The sequence below is a fragment of the Cyprinus carpio genome, chromosome A4, assembly GCF_018340385.1.
Source record: "Cyprinus carpio isolate SPL01 chromosome A4, ASM1834038v1, whole genome shotgun sequence".
Taxonomy (NCBI): domain Eukaryota; kingdom Metazoa; phylum Chordata; class Actinopteri; order Cypriniformes; family Cyprinidae; genus Cyprinus; species Cyprinus carpio.
In genome coordinates, this window is record NC_056575.1 from 9,185,526 (window position 1) to 9,203,966 (window position 18,441).

Here is an 18,441-nt window from a genome sequence, read left to right on the forward strand (position 1 = left end):
GACTTGAAATCAAATTAGCGTTTACCTGTTCTTCAGAGATAAACAGCAAGCAGCTGTTTCTGTACAAAGGTCCTGCACTGCATGACCCTTTTATATTTAGCCTCGGCCCTGCTAACTGTGTGCCATTTTGATAAGGTACACTAGGTCCCTAGCAGGGTTATATTCTTGGCATTGTGGATAATGGGACACTGGGCTGTAAATCAGGTTTAACAGTCAAGAAATATCTGACTTTTTTGTTCATTAAATTTTGCGATTAATAATAATAACAAAAATATATTTAAGATTTTTAGGAAAGATTAGTTCTTCTATCACATACAGTTCTTGTCCAGAAACTATAAGCGTCATTCATGCTTTGTAAGCAGAAAAATGACATCCATTCAGTGCACTTGCTTTCAGTTGAGAACATCCATTCCTCTGATGACATCTTCAGCTGCAGACAGGTGTTAATGACCTAGAAGAGAAACTACGCCATTTACAAGAGCAATGAAATGAACTCACCATCCAAAAGTGAGCAGAGTTTTTTGGGATTTTGAAGTGGATGCTGAAACTAGAGGTGTCTAGTGAATAAGTTGAACCTTTGCAGAGGATTCAGCACCATCATGGCTCCAAACCAAAAAATCGAGTAAGGAGCCATTGGCTCCTATAAGAAAAAAACTTAGGCGCCAAATGATTTTTTTAGGTGCCACAGAATAAATGTTTTATTTATTTTATAATAATAATAATAATTATTATTATATCTATTTTTTTTCTGTTTTTTACATTTTAACATTTCAATCATACTGTCGTGTTTATGTCTCATCTTTTCTTGACTTTATCTGCATTTTAATCAATCTTGTAGATGACCTGGGAACTAAGGTTCACTTAAAGTGGGAACTAAATGTCTTTTCCAACTTGAAATATACAGTCTATTATGTGATTGTGTTTATTACACATAATCTGTACCAATATCGTGGACCATAAGCATCACTTGGCCACTGAGTGTAATTTGGGCTCCTCCTCAATACATCCTGTAAATGTTGTCATACGCTCTTAAAAATAAAGGTGCTTCATGAGAAGAACCTTTTTTGTCTAAATGGTTTCATAAAGAACCTTTAACATCTGAAGAACCTTTACGTTTCACAAAGGGTTCTTGTGGTGAAAGAAGGCTCTTCAGATTGTAAAATTTTGAGAAAGAGATGGTTCTTTAAAGAGCCTTTTACTGAATGATTCTTTGTGGAACCAAAAATGGTATGTCTTTCACACTTTCAGCCTGTTTTTCCTAATTAGTAAAGTGCAATTTTATATGAGGAGTTGAATCATGTAGACAACAGGTTAAGTAAAAATATTAAAGTGCAATAGTGCATAAATATAGCAAAATGCTCCTCTTTATAGTTATTTTTCTAGCTGACTGATGAGCTTATGGACACCGAATGCTTATTGAGGTAAATGTTGCAATGTTTACAAGCTTTAGGCCTACACGTTTTCTGCAGTTTGAAACACTGAATGAGGTTTTGCTTGAGACATTTCAGTAAGTTATGCTGTAGGCTTTCTTATAAAATAGCCTACCTTTTTATGTTAATTCATGTTAATTATGTACTCTAGTAGTAAAGAGATAGGTATGATAGGTTCACATGCTGCTTTAACTGAGGTGCTAAATCGCAATCGCGCCTGCCCCATTAAAGAGCGCCAAAACTGTATTTATTGTTTGAATTTCATTATGAATTTGGAATAATTTTAAAGCTGATACTTTGTTTATTATAAAGTAACAAAGCACAAGCTTTTTGGAATTACTGTATGTCAAGTGAGCTTCAAATAATGAAGTTCACGTATTAACAGAAATCAGCATAGACCTAAGATAAGAAGCCATGTTATTAATGATTATAAACGAGAATTGTTAAAGGTGCCGTTTGTAAGATTTTGACTCTACTAAAGCATAAAAATACCATAATATGTTTGCAGATATTTAAGAAACATGCTAAGTTAACATACTTGTTTATCTGAAAAACAATGCTACAGTCAGTTATTCTCTTTTGAAAATGTGCGTTCTGGGCCAGAATGTCGGTCTTTGTTTTGGTTTGTGACACCCACCCACTGCCAGTTTACCCAATTGTATTTTGGCACCCCGGGTTGCCAGTTGGCGGAAAACACAGTGTATTTGATTTCAGTCATCGTCAAGTGGGCTTGTTTCTGTTGGTGTCGTCAATCTGGCAACCTGCATGTGCGTCAAGTCTGAGAAGGAGGAGCCAGGTGAAAAAAACCCTCTCCAATATTTTGAATTTGGACTGCAATACCTAGTTCAACCACTTGGTGTCAATCCTACATACAGCACCTTTAACGATATTGCCATATCCACAACAGCTGACCACTTTACCTTTTGTAGTTTAAGTTGTGCACGAAATAGAGGCTGTTTTTCTGCACTTTCACTTCTTATGTCTCCATTTCGATCTCTCGCGCTGCATAACTGAGCTGCGTTTATCAGGTGTGTCAGAGATGAGGACTGTTTGAAACTCTTTTTTCATTTAAACGTTGATGCACATTGTCTCAGTTTAATACGCAAACAAAACAAAAGATGTGATCGCAAATCAATTAGTTTTTTTTAGCAAATTTTTAAGTGATAACATGTAAAGACATAGGCCTAGTCGCCAATGGCGACCTCAGCAAAAACTTCACTCGCAATTTAATATTTATGGTCGCAAATGCAACCGTTTTAGTCACAGTTTGGAGCCCTGGCACCAGAGACAAACCAGGCACAATAGCCCCCAAACAAACACATTATGAAATAACCATAATTCCTTACCAATTCACTGTGCTTTTTCAGGTCAGACTGGGATTGTATTTAAAAGATAAACCTATTTCCTGCCAATATTTGTTGTCATTTAAAAGGGAGGTCTAATGCTATTTCATGCATCCTGACTCATTTACACTATTAAAGAGTTGAATTGTCATGCTAAACATGACCAAAGTTTTAAAAAAATTAGTTGGACGCATGACGGAGTATTTCTGTACCAAATACACTGCTTCATGGTTCGTAAAGTTTTTTTTCAAGTATGGCCCTGTATGACGTCATAAAGGGTGGAATCTCTTGTATGGGCACTTCTCCTGGGAGAGTGCTCACACACATCAACTAGAGCAAGAGCACGTCCATCAACATGCTTCATTCGGGTTAGGGAAATCATAGGCAACGCTGCACAGGACTTGCTTGAGAAGTATTTGTCTTCTTTTTTTAGAACAGAAAATCAACAATGTCACCAAAGAAGTGTGTTTTTGAAGGAAAGATAAACTTGTTCAGCTTCCCAAATACCCCAACATTAAGGGAACAGTGGATGCAGTTTGTTTCTGTTGTAGAGAACAAACAAATACACTACATTTCAGAGACAAATGTTTTATGAACAAATTAAATTAAATTTAATTCAAAGTTTTTGTTCCTGTTTTATTTATGTCGATGTCAGCTTGCAGACAATCGCTATGCAAAAGCTTCATGTGCTCGTGAATTTTTATCTCTGCCCACAGCACGCCTCCAGGAGCTTGGCTGTTTTTGGAGAGAAGCAGTACAGACATATCTGTCTTTTTAAAATCTGATTAAACTAAAGAATCTTCAGATATATGAAGGATGCAATACTACTCTTACTCCATAGGTACTCGAGATTAAAATGAGATTGGAAGAAACTCTGTGTGTATGTCCCCTTCAAAATAGAGATCATTTATTGTTGTATCAGCCAGCCATTACATTAAAAATAAGGACAAAGACACAAATCCATCCTTGCTTTTACATGGGCCTGGTATTCTTTAGTCCAAGGATCTAAGTCAGTAAACTGCACACGTGTGGGAGCCCTTTTGTTAGAGTTGCATGGCAGAGGGCCTTCTTTTCATGCCAGCTCCACTCTCTTGTTCTTTCATAATGCATAAACTGGGAACAGCAGTGCTGCCAGCTTGACTCAAACAATAGGTAGACAAAATGGAAAACTATTCATTTTGGCTGTGTATTTGTGTGAATGGTTGAATGTGAAGCCTGGGATATACAAGTACACCAATGGTTCATTTGTGCTGCAGTTGACAAAACTTGTTCTCGTCTTTCCCTTTTTCACCCTGCCTGGTCTGTCATTTTCTCCTGTCTTTTTATCTATTAGATGTGTCCTGTTTGTCTCTCTTAGTGTCATTCAGTCTTGTTCTTGCTTATTTCCGTCTTGCTTATTTCTTCTCTATATCAATCTCCATTTGCACCTGCCTATCTCTCTCCCTCTGCCTGGACAGCCTCAGCTCCCAAAGCATCATTTTCTGTTGGCTCAATTCCCGGTTGTTCTGAGCTGCTAATAGTGCACTTTCCCCAAAACTATTTGGCCTTTTCAGGGCAACAGAGTTCCATGTCAACTCTGGAAAATCTGTTAATTGTCATGTTACTGCCACTATTATCAGGACTTTTTGTCTCTTCAGTGAATCACTGATCAAAATCATGTTTCACTGCTTTATTATACTTGCAGTACTTTTACATATACTTCTATTAATATCATAGTCATTAAAGCTGTAGTTTCATGGGAGTGTTATTCCCTAGGTCAGAAATAAATAGAAATCTCTATAATGTGTGCATGCTGTCTCATGTGAGTATCTATCAAGTCTGTTTATATAATGGCACATCACAGAATATTTTTTCACATACTCATACCCTAAGATCCACATTTTTTACAGACTTTTATCAGTGCTTTTTTATGGTATTGTGTTGCAGTTCTCTCTCTCACTATGCTCACCGGGTCTAAAAAGTATACTCCACTAGCCACACGGCTTGCCACCAGGAGGCTGACAAGGACCAAGTCTCAGTGTTAATTAACAGCTTTTGAAATAGCCTCTAGTCCTTGGGCCCGGCTATCGTTGTCTATATAGGGGAGTGAACTTTATGATATATTTGCACATGGCATGCACTATGGAGCCTCAGGTTCAAGTTTCTTCTGCCTGTAGCCCATGGGTCCTATTTAGGCTATTGGCAGAGTTTGAAATTTGAATTTCATCATCCATAAATCTTCATTCTGGCCACAGCAGGGGCAGGTTATACATGCAACTGGTTCCCTCATTGTTGTTTATCTTTGCCCAGGTCCCTCAGGGAGCAACAGAGGGCTGGAGAGGGATGAGGCCTCATAACAGGCAGCTGTCAAACAGAGATGAAAGCTTTTCCTGTCGAACCATGAGCTTGCCAAGAAAGGTCCTCTCTGTGAGCTGAGGTGACATAGACATCCCAGACTGCCAAGTCCTCCTGATCCATTGCCACAAACACAAAACAATCTATTTATCTTCATTAAGTGGTGCAGAAAACTACCTTGCTCTAGTAACTTCAAATCACTTTAGGTTTTTTGTTGTTGTTGTTATTTTGCTTTTATTGACGGAACAGTATCAAAATAGTTGTGAATGGAATCATGACATGGACCTGTGAACCAATGAGCTAACAGCTCTTAAAAGTGTTTGCATAATCCACTCCACCACAATTCTGATAGATGATCTTTCTTTACTTGTTGAGCTGCTGTTTATTTCCAGTTGTCTGAATTCAAAAGCAGGCCATCAGATTTGCATCATTGTGTCATCTTATCCCGTGTAGCACAAGAGTACCTGCAGTTTTCTATTATGAAATGCATTTCTGTGACTGCTAATAGATCAGGACACTTAAGCCCCATGAGGATGCATAGGTCTAGTGTGCCCAGAGAGGCACACATACTTTTCACCCAAACAATATATGTCTTTCATTGCTGCTTGTATTTAGCAGGTAAGGGTATTATTGGCATCATTTTACTAGCACGTCGTTCTCTGGAGAAATGTGACTCCATTACAGAATTAGAACCAGGGCAGTAAATTGTATGTTTGTGTCAAAGCGTATACGGCCAAGACACAGTAACAGAATGAAGACTGTCATACTAACACCAAAAGGTCACATAGATTGGTGCATAGTATCTATGTGTGAAAGGTCAAAGGGCATTTGATTTGTCAGATCAACAGAACATATGCCATCTGTGAAGTGTATTCAAACTTAATTATGTCCATATCTGAAACACTTGCCTTGGCATATTCATAATGTCCAACTGACATCAATGTAGAGAGAATGAAGTGTTTTTTCAATTAATCTTTTCAGTGAATCAGTTGATTCAGTTCACAGAACAATCTGAATGATTTGTTCACAAATCAAACTCTTCTAGTTCTCACTGACTCACTAGCCCCATACAAAGCAAGCCATTTCTCTATATCAAAACAACGTTCAGTTACACAGATTGCTAACTGTGGTGTACTGATTTTATAGTATTAGATTAAATAAGCACGTCTGTGTCTAGATAAAGAAAGGTGCCCTTTCATTAATTTCATTGTCATTCTGTCATGCCCTCCTCCTCTGCGATTTTTAGCTATGTAATTGCAGAATCAAAGTGAGGCATTGCGTATTGAGCTAATCTGATTAGTTGGCCACTAAGCAGGTACAGGATGAAGCTGTCCTAGGATCCCAGGATACTTTGGAAATGATGCGTCATGGAAACATGCATCATTTGGAACATTAAAAATATATATAAATAGACAGGATATTTATTAAGACATAAATGTGAAATAATGATGCCTACATTGTACCTGCGACCTGTAAATGTTGTGATATATATATATTTTTTTTTTTAACATGTCATTTAATTTAAATGAAGAGAAACATAGATTAAACGTTTGCCATAGATTAAAAAATGATGGCTCAGTTTTCTGGGCTCTCCAGTTTTCTTGTCCTTCTTTTCTTGTTATCATCATACTGTTGATGGCTGTAAGTTTTGCACGTGATCCATGTAACATCGGTCTCGGATCACCTTACAAGTCCTGTCTAGGAGAATAAATTTGTTGGGGTGGACGTAAGGGGATAAGAAGGGATTGCCTTTCTGCTCTGTAGTGTGGAAGTTCTTGCTTGCTCAACTTGCCATTTGTCAGATCGCTAAGAGGCAACCAGGAGCAAATTAATTGTTATTCAATTCAATTCAATTCAAGTTTATTTGTATAGCGCTTTTTACGATACAAATCATTACAAAGCTTCAGAAAATTAAGTTTCTTTCATGTTGTGGCAATCAGTGGTGACTGTCAGTTCATGTGCATATAGCAGAAATGTTCAGAAAAATCAATAAAAAGACATAAACAAACAGACGATTAACACTATTAACAGCAATTATGCAAATATCACTTGTACTTCATGTTGTGGCAAAGAATGTAACCTATGTTATAAAACTGCAAGTTTGACCAAGTGATATAATTTCTCCAGAGTTCCCTGTCAAGGATCTGGACTGCCTTCATTTAAACTTTCTAAAGCTGTCTTTTTGCCTTTGAGGTCTGATGTTAAGCAAACAATTCAAGTGTCAGAAAAGGGAGACAGTTAAAATCTACTGACAGTCAATCTGTGCGTGAGCTTTGCTCCTGCATGTAATTAAGCAAATCTCTTTGACACTGTACTATCCAGACAGATTAAGAGGACAGCAGGGAAATATTGAGGTCTGTTTAACTGTCAGACATGTAATAGTTACTGGCCATCATCCAGGTTTGTAATTAGTTTCCCTCAAATGTGAATTGCTTTCATTTGCATATTTTGCATTTTGGAATATTCAGATATATTACTGGTGGTCATCTTTTAGGATAGGACTTATCAGATGCCACGGTACTTGTCCATCCCCACACTGTGGTGCTGTATTGTGGTGGCATGTGCAACAAAACTGCCCCAATCTGATAATAATGTGAATGATTTCATAATCTGAATGCAAAGGAAGTGGTACATTTATATTTGATGTTTTTATATTTGTAACTGATGTCAGACAAAAGCAAATGATAAAAGAGAAGTGTGAGCAGATGATTTAAAGCCTTTTGTTTAGTAGTAGACCAGTCACTTCAGAAAGATCAGGAAAAGTCTAGTACTCCACAAGCTACAATGACCAATGATAGGTAGATGAGACTAGACTAGTTTTAGAATGTCCTGTGTGTACAGAAACAATGACTGTCAGCGGGTGAGTTAAGATCATGATGAAATAATAATAAATGAGAATAAGATGCACAAAAAGATACAGTACGGATATTAAAACGTAATCCTTCAGTAGGGATATTAATATGTTGGGGTGCCACTAATGGCCAGTGTGTATGTACCATCTGTGTCCTAATTCAAAATCAGGTGAGAAGCCCTGCTGTAGAAAGTAGCATCATAATTATTATTATTATTATTATTTATAACTTCTACTAAATTTTGGCTTTTGTGTCATAAAGATGAACCAAACATGATGGTCTAAAAATGTCTGTCTATGAATGCCTAGATCTTGTGTTTGGCAAATCTAAAACTTCAGTTATATTTAATTCTTATATACAATGAGATAAGCTCATATCTCAGTGTCCATACCATGCCTAATTCATGCTAGAGCATGTATTACATACATCGTTTTGTATGGTGTGTTAACCATCAACTAACACCAGTCCTCTCAAATAAACGATGGCTTATATTTGGATAAGCAGGCACCATGCTGACCTTGGGTGTCTCTTTGTTTGTCATGAGTGATGATCAGAGTGTGCAAAGAACATGTATCAAGAGATGGATGTCATGGCATGCACAGGTATTAGCTATATAATCTTAGAAATCAACATTGATGCAAGTAAAATGTTGCTTACTGCTCTCTATAAATAAGCACTAAACCAGGCAAAACATCTGAAGTTCCTTCCTAATTTATTGTATTGCATTCTTGCTCTACAGTGCAGGGAGGTGAGTAGCCAACTGCAATCCAGGTGGAATAGCCTTTGAAGGCAATATCTGCAATGACCTCACCCCACATAGGTCAGTTTTGCACACCAAGACCTCTGCTGTCAATCCTTGACACGGCATTAGGTTTCAACACAGGGATTACTAGAAAAAGATCTGTCCTCCCAGGATAGCACAGCAAGCTTATATTTAGCCTGGCTTGATGCATAGCCAGAATAAAGCCAAGTCTGCTGGCCACTGACCGCCCCTTGCCCCCTGATGCTCCCAGTGAGAGGACTGCGGTCACACCAAGTGAGCTCCCAGTACACTGATTTTTCGATTTCTTCCTGTCATTTTATATATAAGACATTGTTTTTGTCTTTTTACATATTAGTATCTGTTGCATTGTGCAGCCCATTAGCCATGGCTGATCTAGCAGAATGTCCAAATAGAGTGTGATTGTTTCTGCATGCAAATACAACCATTTTTAGACACATAAAATAGCTCTCTAACTTAAGAAATGCCTTACTGCAATAATTTTAATAAGTTTGAGCATTTTACAGTTTTTTTTTTTTTTTTTTTTGAATAGCTGGAATTTCATATTTATGCTCTTTTTCCAATATGTACTGTATGTGTCAAGGTTCTTGCACAGTATTATAGTAGCTGGAATGGGACCATTTTAATCCACGTTTTTGTATTATACTTAATCAACTTCATATTTAATTTCTTGTGTTCTCTTGACCCAGACATATAGGTGGCACAATTATTCTCCACGAAAAAGCAGATACTTCTAGTATTCCCACGCTCAACTTATTTGTTTTCCTCTGCTTTTTTCCATTGAACATTCTTAGCTTGCAAGCACTCTCCATGACATATAAACAGCTTTAAGTTTACCCTCTTGTAAACCAGTTGAGCCAGCATTTGAACCTACAGTCATGCTTTGAGCCTTATCACTCTGAGTCTGTCGTGTTTGCATGTGACAGGATGGACCTTTTTTTACAGCTGGTTATTCATGGCAGTTTTCCCATGCTTTTTACTTGAACATCTGATCTATTAGTTAATAAAAAGCTTAATTTATACATTTAAGCATTTTAGATAAAAAGTGTGCATATGTTTGATTAGATTTTTTTCTTTTCATTCAAAAATGCTCTGTTTTCACACATTTCAGACATGGAATTTTGTAAGATATTGGAAAGACATTCATACAATTAAGTAAAGGATAAGGAAAAAAGTCAGAAGGAAATTACAGTATTAAGATGACAATAGATCCTTTGAACTAAAGAGAAATAAGCAGCTACTCTTTAAATATTGCATTGACAAAAGGTCAGTCTCTAACAAAATTACAGTGCTTTAAAGAAAACCAAAGACCAAGAATATCAGAGCCCTTCATCAGCTAGTAAGATCAAGGTCAGTCTGTACACTGTCTTAATTTGGTCCGCGGCTGCCTCATGTCTATGTCTGTGAAAAGGGTTCAACAGGTTCACCCAACTGACCAGGGGCAGGACATTCACCCATTCAATGGAACAGTAATATGACACTACTGATCTGTCTGAGGGATTTGAGCATAACGCAGAATCCCAACAAAGCAAATCCCATCTTTGCGAAGTCACACAGGTGTCACTGTTCCCAAGTGACTGTTACCAGCCAGGGATGAGTGATTTTTTTTTCCTTTTTTCAAAAGGGTTGGATCCCTTGTGCTGGCAAGAATCAATAAGCACATCTTTAGAGAAGGGCTATTTCTGACTGCACGATGGGGCCTGGCCACATTCCTTGCTTCACACACTCTGTCCGCTATTTCATAGGGGTGTCATTTGAAAAACAGAGGGATGTGTTGTCTGATGAGGACACTGTTAATTCACTGGCTATCACACTGAGTATGTTTTAATGCACAATCATACAATGACTATTCTTATAGGAATAATTCACACTAACATGGAAATTTGTGTGCTCATTTACTCACCCCAGTGAGTAACCTATATAACTATATAACTTACTTTCAAGTAAAACATTCAAAATAATATTACAAAATAAGACATTTTGAAGAACGTTGTGGTCCAAACAACATCGATTGTTGATATATCTGAGGTTGCATGCTAACTCCTGTCAAACAAATAAGAAATAACATTTCCACATCACTGATTGTTGATATATCTGAGGTTGCATGCTAACTCCTGTCATATGCCTAAGAGCTCATAGGTCTACATCACTATGCGGGTAGTCAGTTTGGACCACCACACAAAAGTGGGCCTTGGTCTGATATGAGAGACCCTGTGACCTAGATTTGGCAGGTTGGTTAAGTGAGAGCTCTTAAATTTCAAGTGACCCAACTGGCTGCATAAAATATTGTCCCCTGCTGGCAAATGATTGCCCTCTGGCCTCATGAGCATGTGTAATGGATATCACTTTATTTTTAAAACTTTATTCTTTGACTGATAATTTCTGAATGAAAAATGTTGAGTTCTGCTGTGATTTGTGTCTTAGGCCTCTCATGTGCTATGCTCATTATTTTTTCCTATCCAAATACACTCTGGAATGTACACACCAGTCCATGTTTACGACTCTGAAGTAATAAACCTTTATGAATTTGCAATTAATATAGAAATATGGTATTCCATGAACTTTTATTTTTCTGGCTTTACATTGCTAGTGACTACCATTGCTGCACACATGGACCATGAACTTCTAACTGGACGCTTGCTATTGTTAGTAGCCTTGTGAAACTTTTAGCCCCCTTTTAACATTTTTCACACATCTGTCAGTAGGAAGATTCCATGACACTGGTCCTCTAAATATAAAGCCGGTTCCCAGTTCTTACTCAGGAATAGCCATGTTTCCATCAAAGGCTGGCCTCTGGTGCACGACTGGAACAGATGCAGCTTGTACTCGCTCTCCATTACACAAGCTCTTTTGGAGTCTTGGTGTGTCCCTATAGGTTTACGATCATCTATTGGCACTTGTTTGGACAGTCAGCTCACTTGAACATGACAAAATAAACCCCAATTGCAGACCAGAAAATATGAGACGGTGTTGCACCCAGTTATCTTATTCACCTGATCATGCAAACACTCAATCTGGCCTTTTCATTCCCTTGTGGGTTGGACTTTTATATTTCAAGGATTCATTAAATGCAAAGGGTGTGATATTTGTACTAAAGAAACCCTATTATCTTTGGTCAGCTGAGCAATCTGTGACTCAATGGATTTGATTTATTTGTACATTTGAAACATCGGCTACTAGAACATTTAATAGTTTATTAAATAAAGGATTGTCATATGGTTCCAATTGAAGATGGCTACATGAATTGTATAGTTGAGAGATTCATATTGCTATTTTTTTGTAACAGCCCAGTCAGAAGTAGTATAGTATCTTTTTCTATATACAGAAATATATTATATTTCAGTTAAACTATCAGGTAGTCTTAAGTGAACAAGCTTTTTCTTTACACAATGGTTACTTCTTTCTGGTTTCAAGAAGGCCCCTCTGTGGGGGAGTACCCTATTATTCTCTTAAAAAAAGACATTTAGTCATGTTGTTATGAATATAATTGTAGTTTTTATCTCTTCCAACGGTAAGCTGAGGACACTGGAATCAGGCAGGAATATAGTAACAGCTTTGTCCATCTTTAACAGACTTTTATTTCTTAGTTTTCCTGCTGCATTTACTGGCTTCATACACATTTCTAAAGGTGACATTAAACATTTGGCAATATAACCCTTCAAAAAACATTCAGTCTTAAGCATATAATATGCATAATATTTTAATGAAATGTCTTTCTTATTCATGTTATGCTGAAAATAAGTTTTTCCTCTTCAATATTCTGAAAAGATGTATTATGAAATGACTCACGCTTTGGAATACAATATGTCTGACCATTTAAGGTCAGATATAAAGGTTAAGTTATAAATGCAGTTAAAGGATTGTTGGTAGGGGATTCGCTAAGTGGTGCAAAAGTCTGATAGATCACTAGCCCCAATAGTGACTGAAGGCTAGAGGTTCATATGAGCTCTACAGAGTGATTTGCATGAGTTGTACAAAGCTGTCATATATGTGGCCAACGACTAGTTTAGAATTTCATACTTGACTCTCTTGTATCATTCTCAGGATGCATAAGATACCCAGAGGAATGCATTTGAAGCAGATGATCACTCTCGGAATAGAGTAACAGTCAAGGTGCAGTTTCAAAACAAGAGTGCTTGTGAGAACTGACCGAATCAGCATATAGGGCATAGCCTATGACACTGAGCATCATCTGGTTTCATCACAGATCATTTCATCCTGCAGCTATCCCATTCAGGGTGGCGCTCTAGCAGTGCCAAACAACAGACTGATTCGAGTTGCTTTAGTACTGGTGGGTGCTTTTCACATGAATGGCGCGCCAGTAATGGATCCTATTCAGTCTGTGGTTGAAGCTACGCTTGGGAAACCACAGTCCCTGTCACTGACAGCCTGTGAACCACAGGTCTGAGTAAAGAGCGTCTTTCCATGGGATGGTATTTCAGCATGCCGTTTTGAAAGGCAAGCTTGACAGTGGTCCTCACATGGTTGCGGTCACAGAGGCTCAGCTTTTGGCTCCAGGCAGGTCCCCTCATGGAGGGTATACCCCAGCTAAGCCCAAGGTCCTACCCCCTTTCTTTCCTGACTCCAGATCCAATGATTGCATGGGTTGGCAGATGCCAGAGCCTTGGAGTGGAACTGTCAATCAATAAACTGTCTTAGCCTCTGCCAAATCTCATTAAGGCTCTTGTTCTGTATTCATCTACATGGCCTCATATCCTGCATGCCCTCTTTCCTAGGCACATGTTAGATGTAATGTGACATTTTAGTCCACGTAAACATGTCAAAATCTAGTGGCACATTTGAAGAAACATACTAGAAACACATCTAAGAAACATAATATCCATTTGTTTTAGCTGCAGCTGCCATACTTTTAACCATCAGAGAGCATTAGCAGAGAATTCCTAAAATCCGGGAAGCAATATCAAGAAATATATAATTGATACTGATCTATACTAAGTCCCAGGTAAAAATAATAATAATAATAATAATAATATATATATATATATATATATATATATATAATATATATAATATATAATTATATATAATATATATATATATATATATATATATATATATATATACACCGATCTGAAGTCAGCTCAGACAATGCAAATCTGTCACTGACAAAATTTTATATAAGCTATTCATCCACAATCCATTGCTTGTAAGAGTTCAGAACATGAATTATATAGAGAACCTGTATAAATATAATGTTCAATACTGCATTAAGAATAAACAGTAACAACCAAGCATACATTTGTCATAACTGTGAAGTGTTTATGAGGGGTACATTCTTAAGTACTATTGCATTTCACTGAAGTTGTTATGCATTTAAAAGTATAGAGTATAGATCTGAAAAGGTTAATTCTTCAGACCATTTTTTAACTTTCAACTTCTGACCATTCGTTTAATATGTTTGCCTGTAGCTTAATTGCAAGAGCAAAGAACTAACAACACTAAAGTCATGGGTTTGATCTTCAAAGTATCTTAAGTCATACAGAAAAAGTGGTCTGCAAAATTAATACATTTTAGTGCATATGGAGAGATGAAGGTAACAGAATAGTTTATCGCCAGTGATCTGTATTTTACTCTACATAATGCCATCCATCTCCCTCTCAAATATTAATCTGTCTTAGAAAGCACCTGCATGAGCCATGTTCCGTAAACACATATACACATCCACATACACATTCATACATATATATACTATGTCTCCCATGTTGTGAGGCACTGTTTGATGTCTCTGTTGCTGACATCTAGTGACCAGCATGAAGAGGATCAGAAGCTCTGTCTGAATAAATCATGTCTTCTATGTGTTGCCCACAGCTGATTGACTAGCCTAAGGCAGAGAACAATGCATGCATGTAAAAAATTAATCATGGGTCTTGTAATTTTCGTTTTACAAAAATTAAGGTGATAATTAAAAATTAAGTATTCATATTAGAATACTTAAATGCTTGTGACTTTTTAGCTCCGCCCACAGCACACCTCCAGGAGCTTGACTGTTTTCAGAGAGAAGTGTAAAGCTGTATCTTTCTTTTATTAATCTGATAAAACTAAATAATCTTCTGAGATATGAAGGGTGCAATAAAAAGTGAGTACACATGTTAAATTGATTAATATTTTAGCACTATTAACTACTAAGATATAGCCAAGTTAACCTGTTCCAATCTGATGGTTGTGTCCACACTGAAACACCTTCTTTTGTAAACACTGATGTTTACATAAGAATCAGACAGTTTCTACAAGCTAGGACAAGTTCTTCAGCCAAGGTGAGATTATACAGCTATACAAAGAAAGTCCTCCTGTCCTGTAGACAGATGACAGATTTATAACTGTATCAGATCACAGGCCTCCCTTGTTGCTGGGGTATCGTTTACATTTGTGTCCACAGGAACAGTAAGGACATTAGAAAAAAAAAATCTAACATCCCTGTAAACAAGTATTTATTTTGTTTGATATCTCACGTTGCACAGTGAATGCAGTACTTTATTTTCCCTGTCCATCTAAAGTTAAATAGAATTTTATATACTAAAAAAAGGAACTGACTGTTACGTCAAATTCAGTTTACAATTACATTAAGCCTGAAGTCAAGTTTAAGACTCAGAAAAACTATTTTTGAAATAGACACTAATCATTTAGAGAAAATATAAAGCTACCTAATCAAAAATTTCAATTGTAAAGATACTATGCAATTCTACTAGATGGGAAGAGGGCCTTTCATACATTGATATACATAGCAATACTAATGTGGTGCATATAGTTCTATCATGACAACTCTTTTAGAAGATTTTAGCATGGTAATGGATATGACAAAGTTGTTGTTGGTTATTGCTGTTGTTGTAGATTATTGCTACAAAGCAAGTACAGGAACTTGCCACTGCCAATACATATGCTGATACGGTGCTGGGAGTATTTAAGACTTTTTGCTACTGCACAAGACAAGTAGCATATATAATAACCTGTAGCAGATCAGTACGTGTGGAGCTGGGGAAGGTGGAGTGTCTCAGAGGACTCTGAAAGCACACTGCAAACTGCTCTAGTTAATGCTAACAAGCCATTTAAATGTAAAGCAGCAAGTTCATTGGCTGCATGCAACATGAACCAATCAGCTTGTGCAAAGTAGTTTAATGATGTGAATATCATCATTTTGTGTTACGGACCCATCAGTATGTCCTGGAGTTTGACACTCTGTGATGCTTGGCATTTATCAGTGGCTTTACATTTAAGTTATATTTCCCTGCGTTTGATGGCTCATGAGACCTCCCTAAGCAGAAACACAGAAAGAAATTCACAAGAACACAAGAAATTAATCTGTCATGGTGTTCTACCTGTTCAGGTTTGCTGTCATTCTTGGCTGACTGGTTGAACTACCTGATTCCTAGTTAAACTTACCTCAGTATGTCCTGGAGTTTGACACTCTGTGATGCTTTGGGGTATTAAGCCACCAACAGTTTTATATTTTATATTGGGAAGGAGGGGAAAGGGTTGACTTACCTGAGTTCGAGTTAACCACTTCAGCTAAATGTGATTTCTACTTAATTTTTAATTTGGAAAGAATCTTCCCTTTTTTTTAAAGGTGCGCTGAGTAATTTGTATTTGTTTTACTGCTTCCTGTTCATCTCAGTGGTCTTTAACTTTATACTAACACCGTTTTGCATGGATGCATCTTTTAATTTATTAACTGCCAATGGCTTACACCTGAGGGTGACCGAGATTTCACAAAGTACAACATGTTCCGTGATCAACATCCTTGTTGATCCTGGAACAACATTGCAATCAACCAGTCAGAATTAAGGGATACCTTTTCAGGAAATATCTGTTTTAGGCTTACGATCAGGGTTAGGTGCTTCTACACCCTTGTTAATCAGCTACCATTTCACACTGAATTTAGGAAAAAATTATGGGTAGGGTTAGGTTTAGGGGTAGGGATTGGGTTAAGTCTATATTTTTGGACAGTAATGATGAAAAGATGTTGATCCAGGAACATGTCTTACTTGGCAAAATCATGGCGACCCACATCTGAGCTTTTCGTTTTATGTCTTTATGATGCATATTGTTAATGCTTCATTCTTCATTCTTCTCATAGTGGCTGCTGTATTTCACCATCCTATTTCACACCCTAAATGAGCATTTTATGTGTGGTTGCTGTGGCTGCATCTTGGAAGAAGACATTTCATGGTGTAGTGGCTATGATTGGTGAATGCTTTATCCATTGCTTGAGGTCTTTAGGTACCGTTTGAAATGGTTTGGTGTTGCAGGTTGTTTGTCATGTCCATTGCATTCATCACTCCAACAGGGACTGGCTATTTGAAGTTTTATTTTTTTAAGTCCAAACTCTGATGAGTTTCATAAATGATGATCCATACTGTCAATCTTTTTTGTGCCTATGCTACACTATTGCTGTGTCTTTTACGTATATGTATGGTTTTGTTGTATATTTGATTTGCTTGTCTGTTCGGCTTAGATATACTGTTATGTTTACTTTTAAGTGCTTTGACGACTGGAAAAGTGCCAGGTAAGTTAAAATTATTTTGAATTTGGTCAAACTGCAAGACACTGCTGGTCAAGTGATCTCAACATAGAGATTTCAGTATTTCACATTTCAGAATTTCATGTGTTTCCACATTTGCTTTATATCTCACCTTGTTCTTCTCCTTTTCTTTTGCTGAAGTCCAAAGATCTCACATCTCTCAGATTTTTTCAAAACAAGCTTCCACTTTAGGGAGGGTTTCAGATGCCTGCAAAATATTAATTATGCATATTATGAACATATTTATTAATACATAATTTTGATGATATATGTTTATTAAAATATATTTTAATAGATATGTCTCTACAATAAGGGTACAATGTGACTATTTTAACCACTAGATGTCACAAAAACTCACCACAGCACCTTCCTAAACATCCACGTTACACTCTTTAATATCACAACAAGGGCACGACTAACATCTCTAACCTTGTGTTGTTCCATAAGTAAACGCTTCCCCCTTTTTTCTATCAAAAACGTTCATAAAATCTTGCAGCCTATTCCTGGCACCAAGGAACTGTAGTAAAAGAAATTTATCAAAATCAATCAGTTATATAAACCAGTAGTCTGACAGACATTGTAAAATAAACAATACAGATTTCTAGTAACGTTAGGCCTCTTCAAAAAAAAAAGCGCGAATTTTCGGTATGCTATAATGAGAGATAATAAGACATAATGTCGTCTGTGGATATTGGCCCGAAGCACATTTATAAAACATCAGTTGTACAACTGAAATTACTCCAAAATGACCAACATGTGTAATATTAGTGCAATATTAAGTATTAGGTATTCACCGTTGAGTCTCTGCTGCAAAGCTACCGCTCCAGTGCCCCGCCAAAATATTGCTGACGTAATATTTTAAATGTATTAATTTTTTTTCCTCTACTTTTTACCCTTGAAATTTGCCTTTTTAGTGATATTACGACTTTGTTATATGACTAAATTCATAAAACTATTAATGGCTTTAAGCTCTTTTGTACTGAACAGTTTTCTTCTTACAGTGAATTGACAAACCTGAGGTCCGTAGTATTTATATTTGTGAGGGGGGAATATTATTATTATTATTATTTTAATTAGCCCAGTTTAGTTATTTTCCGTTGGTTATGGTTGTTTTCCACGACGTTCTCCACGAGATGGCGCTATATCACCGTGTCTTTGTGCAGGA